This window comes from Malurus melanocephalus, unplaced genomic scaffold (assembly GCF_030028575.1).
Source record: "Malurus melanocephalus ecotype Western Australia unplaced genomic scaffold, MMel_1.1 scaffold_327, whole genome shotgun sequence".
Taxonomy (NCBI): domain Eukaryota; kingdom Metazoa; phylum Chordata; class Aves; order Passeriformes; family Maluridae; genus Malurus; species Malurus melanocephalus.
The window spans coordinates 689,299-695,891 of NW_026623559.1; positions in this window are offsets into that span (position 1 = coordinate 689,299).

The following is a 6,593-nucleotide window of genomic DNA, read 5'->3' on the forward strand; positions in this document are numbered from 1 at the left end:
TAATCACTACTGGGGTTTTATAGCAACATCTCCCAAGTTGCCCCAGGCCCTCTCTGAACTGTACTGTTAAGTCTTTCAAAACAGTCACATGTTCCAGGGTTCAAYATTCGAGTCAAGAATGCCCAGCACGGTATCTTAACAAAGCATGTGGATTTTRAAAGGTATTTCAAGACTTGGACCAGACCCAAGAATGTCATTATTGAAGAAGAGCCATCAATGAGAAACGTTTCCCAGGTCCTTTTAAGGTACTGCCAGCCAACTGCTTATTGCTTCCCCCTGGCATTCACACCAGGCAGTGTGTTCCACTCAMAGGTCTATTTCCTCATAGATTATGGAGTATATTACATATAGACATTGTAAAACACAGCTTCAGTTCGACCTTATGGGAACAAAACTAAATCTAATTTACCTGCCCTGGCATCCCTGTTACCAGAGGTGAGTTTAAAACCTGGAGATGGCTTTAGTGCTTTTTTTTATATCCTGGATTTCTTATATACACTATAAAAAGTAATAGGATATTGATGTAGTACAGTTGATTGTCTTTGAAGTCCTAAGCCTTAGATTACGATGCCTATTAAAACAGTGTTAATTGTTAACAAGCTGCAAAACAAGCTTTTTTGCTGGTGCTACAGTTAAGAGTTTTCTGTAGTMCCCCTATACTGCTAAAGATCATGGAATGCCAGGGTTTGACTGCTGTTCAACAATGCTAATGCTGGTTACTGTTGCTAAAAGTTAATATTTAACACAGAATGTTAGTTTACATTCAAAAGGGTATTCCTCAAAATACTGGACTTTCTGTGCACTGTAGATCAGAATAAGCAACATATTCCAACGTCATTTAAAAACAAGAAAGGTGATGCTTCAATGGCTCAAGAAGTGGCCTAGATAGTCTTAAAATAAAACACTAGCAACCCCCATCTGTGTTTTTAATCTTAGACACACTGAAAAAATACTTAAAATGTGGAAWTTCAAACCCAGCTATTTCAATAACCATTGGCTGGAGTACAGTTCCCAAGATGGGCCTCCAATTCCATKTCCAGTCTTTTTATCGGTTTACTTCTGGATACTCTTTTGCTTTCTTGAWATATACCACTATATACAAAATTTTTAGCCCTTGAATTCTTTAAAAGGTCCATGTCCTTTTACACCAGGCGAAAAATTGCTTACAATCCTGCCATACCATGTGTACATCTCCATTTCTAACATACCTGGGTAATACTTCTATGCTGCTTGATCCTAAAGGAGTCCTAAATTGCTGCTTGAGGCATGCATGCCAGAGGCATGACAGCCTTTGTTTTCAGCTCAGAACAGCAAAACCCTTTGTCTCCTGAGGCATAAAAAGTCAGCAATTCAGTTTCTTATGACTACTTCGTTTTATGCAGACTCTGGTTTAAACTGTTTTTGCATGAGGATGAGGATGACTATGACTGCCTTCACTTGAGGAATCCCTTCAGGGAAATGAAACACCAATCCACTGCTTTGTCAAACAAACGTTCTGTGCTAGACCCTCACTCACTTCCACAATAGCAGAAAGCCTTATRAGGAGTCACCTGGGTTATGGCTCCTACAGATTTTAAGGGTGGGATTTGTTGATTTGTTGGGCTGTTACTAATTATCTTGTTCTATGAGGGTAGGAGGCTGTAAGTGGCTCAGGTGTGTCACTGCATAACARTCCTCCTTAGGCCCTAGCTCTGACTAGGTGGGTACTCACAAAAACTAAAAAAAGCAAGCAAAACGCAAGAATGTTGTGTATAGAATGCTCATGAGCAAGCCCAAGTGCCCAAGGCTTTGGAACCCCCAAAGAATACAGACCAGTGTTCCTTTCATACACAACTTCTATTGCAGCTGAGCAAACAGAGTAGAAATCAGTTTCACTCGTGCTTCTTTGCTTGCTGTCTTCCACTGAAGGGGGCTTTACTTGGGGCTCGTCTTGCACACAAAAGTTCTCAGGACATTCCCTGCTCTTCCTGTACATGGCAGCGAGTTAAACCTCTCTATCTCTGCACTCAGCTGTCCTGCACCAGGAATTGTGCCTGTCTGTCCTGCAGACCAGAGAGGCCTGTGCTCTGCCATGGGCAGAGGCTGAAYACTGCAGGTAATGCTAAAAGGGAAATGGGTTCTCAGCTATCCATCTCCTGCTTCTCAAGCAGTGGAACTAAGATTTTAAAGGTGGTCAGGATTTTTCTTCTAATTGCCCTTCTTTATTRCCTGTCTATAGATGTGCCTTCACTCTGTCTTTCATAAAGTTGGGTTATCCCCAGATTATAAGGAGAGAGCTGAGAAACCCTTTCTGTGTGTGCAATCAAACCCAGTACACCTATTAAAACAGGGCCTTCCTGAAGGCACCAAGGACTTGAGTACAAGTCAGGCTGGGTAAGAAAAAAGGAATCCTTAAAACCTATGACTTTACAAAAGGCCACTATTTTTGTGGTTCCTAGGCAGTGTGAATTACATCTCTTTTTTTTATGTGATGTTCACAGATCACAAAGCACTCCAGGTTGATGGGGACCTCAAAACATCACCCAGTCCYACCTTTTGTGGAAAAGGAAGCCAATTTTCTAGCACCCTTCCCAGCTGTGTCTCGAGAACCTCCAGTGATGGGCACTCTCTCAATAGCTCTCACTGAAAAGAAATTATCCCTTTTATCAAGATGAAAATTTTTCTGTGTGCTTCTGGTGCCTATTACCTTCAAAATAATTATTTTATTTTTGCTACAACATTTTTACTTATTTAAACTTTGTCAGAAGTCTGTTCTCAATGCATTTAATTTTAATTTCAATATAGCAGAYTATAAAGGCTTTCCCTCCTTACCCTGGGACTCTTAAAAACAAACAAACAAACAACAGAGAAATAAAAGTTACTTGCAATCAGCTAAATGTGAGCAGGTTGATTTAATTCTATGATGTTATTCCTGTATTCTTGAGGGGTCTGGCCAGTTCAGAAACACTTTTGTCAAATATTTTGTGTAGCAGTATATAATAAACTTCAGTTTATTACATTTATTATTAAAATTCAGTACTGACTGTGTCACATGCTTGGAAAAGTGTAAAGTGCATTTGGCTATGGTCAAAAGTACTACAACAGAAACTTTTGTGCAGCAAAAAAACCATGAAAATTTGGTTAGATGCTTATATGCTGCACTTGTATTACAATTAAAGCATCAAAAAAAAGCCATTAATGGGCTGTTGCTATCATTCCTGGATATCTAGAAAGGTAAAAATGTKTCTGACTCTCTCTGAATGATCTCTTCTGGCCTTCTGAAAAGAATACATTAAAAAACCCCATCAACAGCTGCAAAAAGCAAGTTCCAGTAGTGACATGTACAAATCTGAAAGTTAATTCAGGAATTGAACTGGATGCATAGAAATGTATTTCCAACAAGAATATGGGAAAAATACTTTTCCTCATGAAAATTGAGTGAAATAACCATCTCCCTGTTACTAGCATTTAGCTGGACAGATATAGCATCTTTATTCATTTTTTGTCCAGTAGCTTCATGTCAGATATGAAACACTGATTTCTGTGTCTTATCAATGGTACTGATTTTCAAAAGCATGTTCATTAGATCATAGTTTCTCTTCCAATTCTGCCCCTGAAATGCATAATACAATTAAATCTGTTTCTGGGTTTGTTTTTTTTTTTTCCCAACCAAAAATCAGCCTTTTCCACATTTCCTTCTACATTTTTCTTTCATAGCAGACATCTAAGATACTAGTTTCATTCTACCKAATGCAAGAAAATATCAGTAGCTCTGTTGCTGCTGTACAGGGACAWCTGTTTGGTGTTTAATTTCTGTGTAAAGGACACTCTATAACAGGTGTTCCCTCATAACACATTGATTATGGTGTTTAATTCTTGACATAGAATCCATGGTGAAGCACTCTGTGCTAGTGTAGGTAACAGGAACTTCCCTCTAAGGTACACAGTTCTTAACATTTCCTTAAAAGCAGCCTTACCCATTCTCTCATTTTCAACAAAAAGACAAAGTATTTACGAAAATAGCACTCCCACTTTTCCAGGGCTGTAAGGCAGAACCTATTTCCAAAGGCAGTGACTAAGGTGATGGGCAGCTGGCACCCAGTYATCCCTTTTGGAGTGCAAAACCCCTGCAGCAAATGCTTGTGCTTTGTGCTAAGCTCATGATACAGTTATTGTTATGAGACACCTCAGGAGCCCTTTGAAGACAGTAAAGATTTGTTTCRTGACAAATGTGATTATGTCTTTGCTTCTCATGAAAGAGTCTGTACAGCACTATGGAAGGTGCCAGAGATGAACTCAATGGATTTCCCGGGCAAAGGCCAAAGATCCAAAGGACTCACTATTTGAACTGTAGCATTTCCTGCTACTAAGTTATAAGTCATGCTTTTCCAATTGTCTTTGTTAAATGTACTGATTGAGCGAAAATATTTGTGATGTTCTTTGATTATAAACTCTGAAAAGTATAATTTCTCCCCACAATATCCCCAGCATATTCTTACCTCCTGGGTAACCACCCAGAAAGCTGGAAGCAACAACATGMTTTATGGGTTTTGCCTTCTCATTTGTATCTTTTCTCAACTTGCCTAATTATTTTAAGATAACTTGTAGAAATCTCATGTATTTCACACTTCTATCCCCTTATCAGTATTGGATTCAACTGTACAATGCACTTAAAAGTAGTCAGGGTGCCCAGAATTATTTTCAGAAAGAAAACTAAAAGTGCACMCATTTTTTCACTTCCATTAGAACTGTTCATCATGACAACAGTGTGGTTTGTCTTGAGTAGAGGATACAGAGACCTAGAGAATTCAAAAKCAATCATCAATGTACCATGAATGGCAATGGCAAAATCTGCCAGGTAATGGTAGCAGTATGKATCTGGAAAGAAGAAAGTACACAAAATGTTCTACTTGAGGTACAGAAAATCRGGATTGTGGTTCCTGTGAGCTTCTGAGGCTTTCTTTGAGAGCATTTATCCTCCARTATAAAGGCCCTGGGCCAGAAGAGTGCAGAACAGAGCTACTTCACAACACTCTGATTCACTGACAATTACTTTCTTCTTCAGTACAATTTTGCCACTGTCCTTTTCACATACAGCGTGGGAGAAACTCCTGCAGCTCCTGCAACATTTTAACATTTATTCTTATCTCCAGGTTAAAGGGTACAGATTCTGCTTCAGTCAACTGATTGAGCTGGATGGAGTTATGCCAGGAAGAAACAAAGTTTAAAACACATAGACTTAAAAAGTAAGAACTATGTTTATGAGTGTGAAACATCTAAACCCTCGTCTAATTTGAAATATATTTTAAACAGCAAAGGCAGATTTGTCTTTATATATACCAAATGTTGGCAGAAACTTACTTTYACCTGATGGTCTTCTGCTTCATCTAGATGCCCTCCTACAACATAATCCACCTCACTGCAAGTSAGTTTGATGCTGCTGCTTCTCAGGACTTTATTCCATCACCCATTCCTGTTTTTAATGACAATATAGCACTTCAAAGTCCTATTTTTATTTATGAAGTGTGTCTTGCTGACTTGSTCTCAAGTGTAGAGTAGGAATTCATGTGTCCATTTCACTTCAAAACAAACTTGTGTAAAAAACTATTTATGGGATGGAAAGCTTTYTATATCAACGCCAATGTCATGGGTTCGATCTATGCCTATGAAAGGAATGAGAAGGTAGTGTCTTTACAAACAGACTCTGACTCTGGGGTGAGATAAGGCTGATATTGGGAGATAGAAAGAAACAATAGGAAGGATTTGCATAGGAATTCTACTGATTGGCTTACCCCAGTCTATGTTAATAGACTACCAGAGCAGAGACACAGAGATGTATATCGAAAGGGGGAAATGTATGATAGAAGCGGGGTTTTATCAGGTGTTTTGGGGAGCCTGTACCTCTCAAGTACCTCAGCCAATGCGGAAAGAGAGAGGGAACTGCAGCCGGGAAATTGGGATAAAAGGAGGCTGCGTCCTCTGTGAATTGGGAGAGACCCCATGGGAAATGCCCATGAGCTCTCCCTTTATTCATGAATAAAGTTGCGGGACTCCTCTGTCTCCTTTTTGGACATAAACCTCTGGTGCTTGTGGATTAATTTTCCTAACACCTGCATGAATCGGCCACTCACTTAAAGAGCGAGACTCGATGATCCTTCTGAGTCCCTTCCAACTCAGACTAAGGAAATTATTCTTACCCAGAACAACCGAACTACTTACTGCACTGAATCTTGCCTGCAGTCGCAGCTTCAAAGCATTTTAAGAGCTTTGATGCGTCTCTGGTGCGTCCTCTCGGCCTTCACCTTAGATGACCCCGTGTCCCCCCACAGAATCGCCCGAACGTTTGTGTGCGTACAKTCGGCTGTCAGAGGGCCTGGAGGGGGCTGAAGGGGGCATATTTCCTACACCGATTAGRCACCGTGAGGTGGCGTGGGGGGTGTGTAACCACAGAGAGCCGCTGATGCGGTAGCGGGGCACCCCTGAGAGCCCTCAGAGCGGGCCTGGCCCGCAGCTCCCTCAGGGCGGTCCCAGCGCAAGATGGCGGCGCCACAGCCCCGCCCGCGCCCGCCTCGCCCAAGATGGCGGCGCGGCCCCTCCCCTCAGCCGCGCGGGCC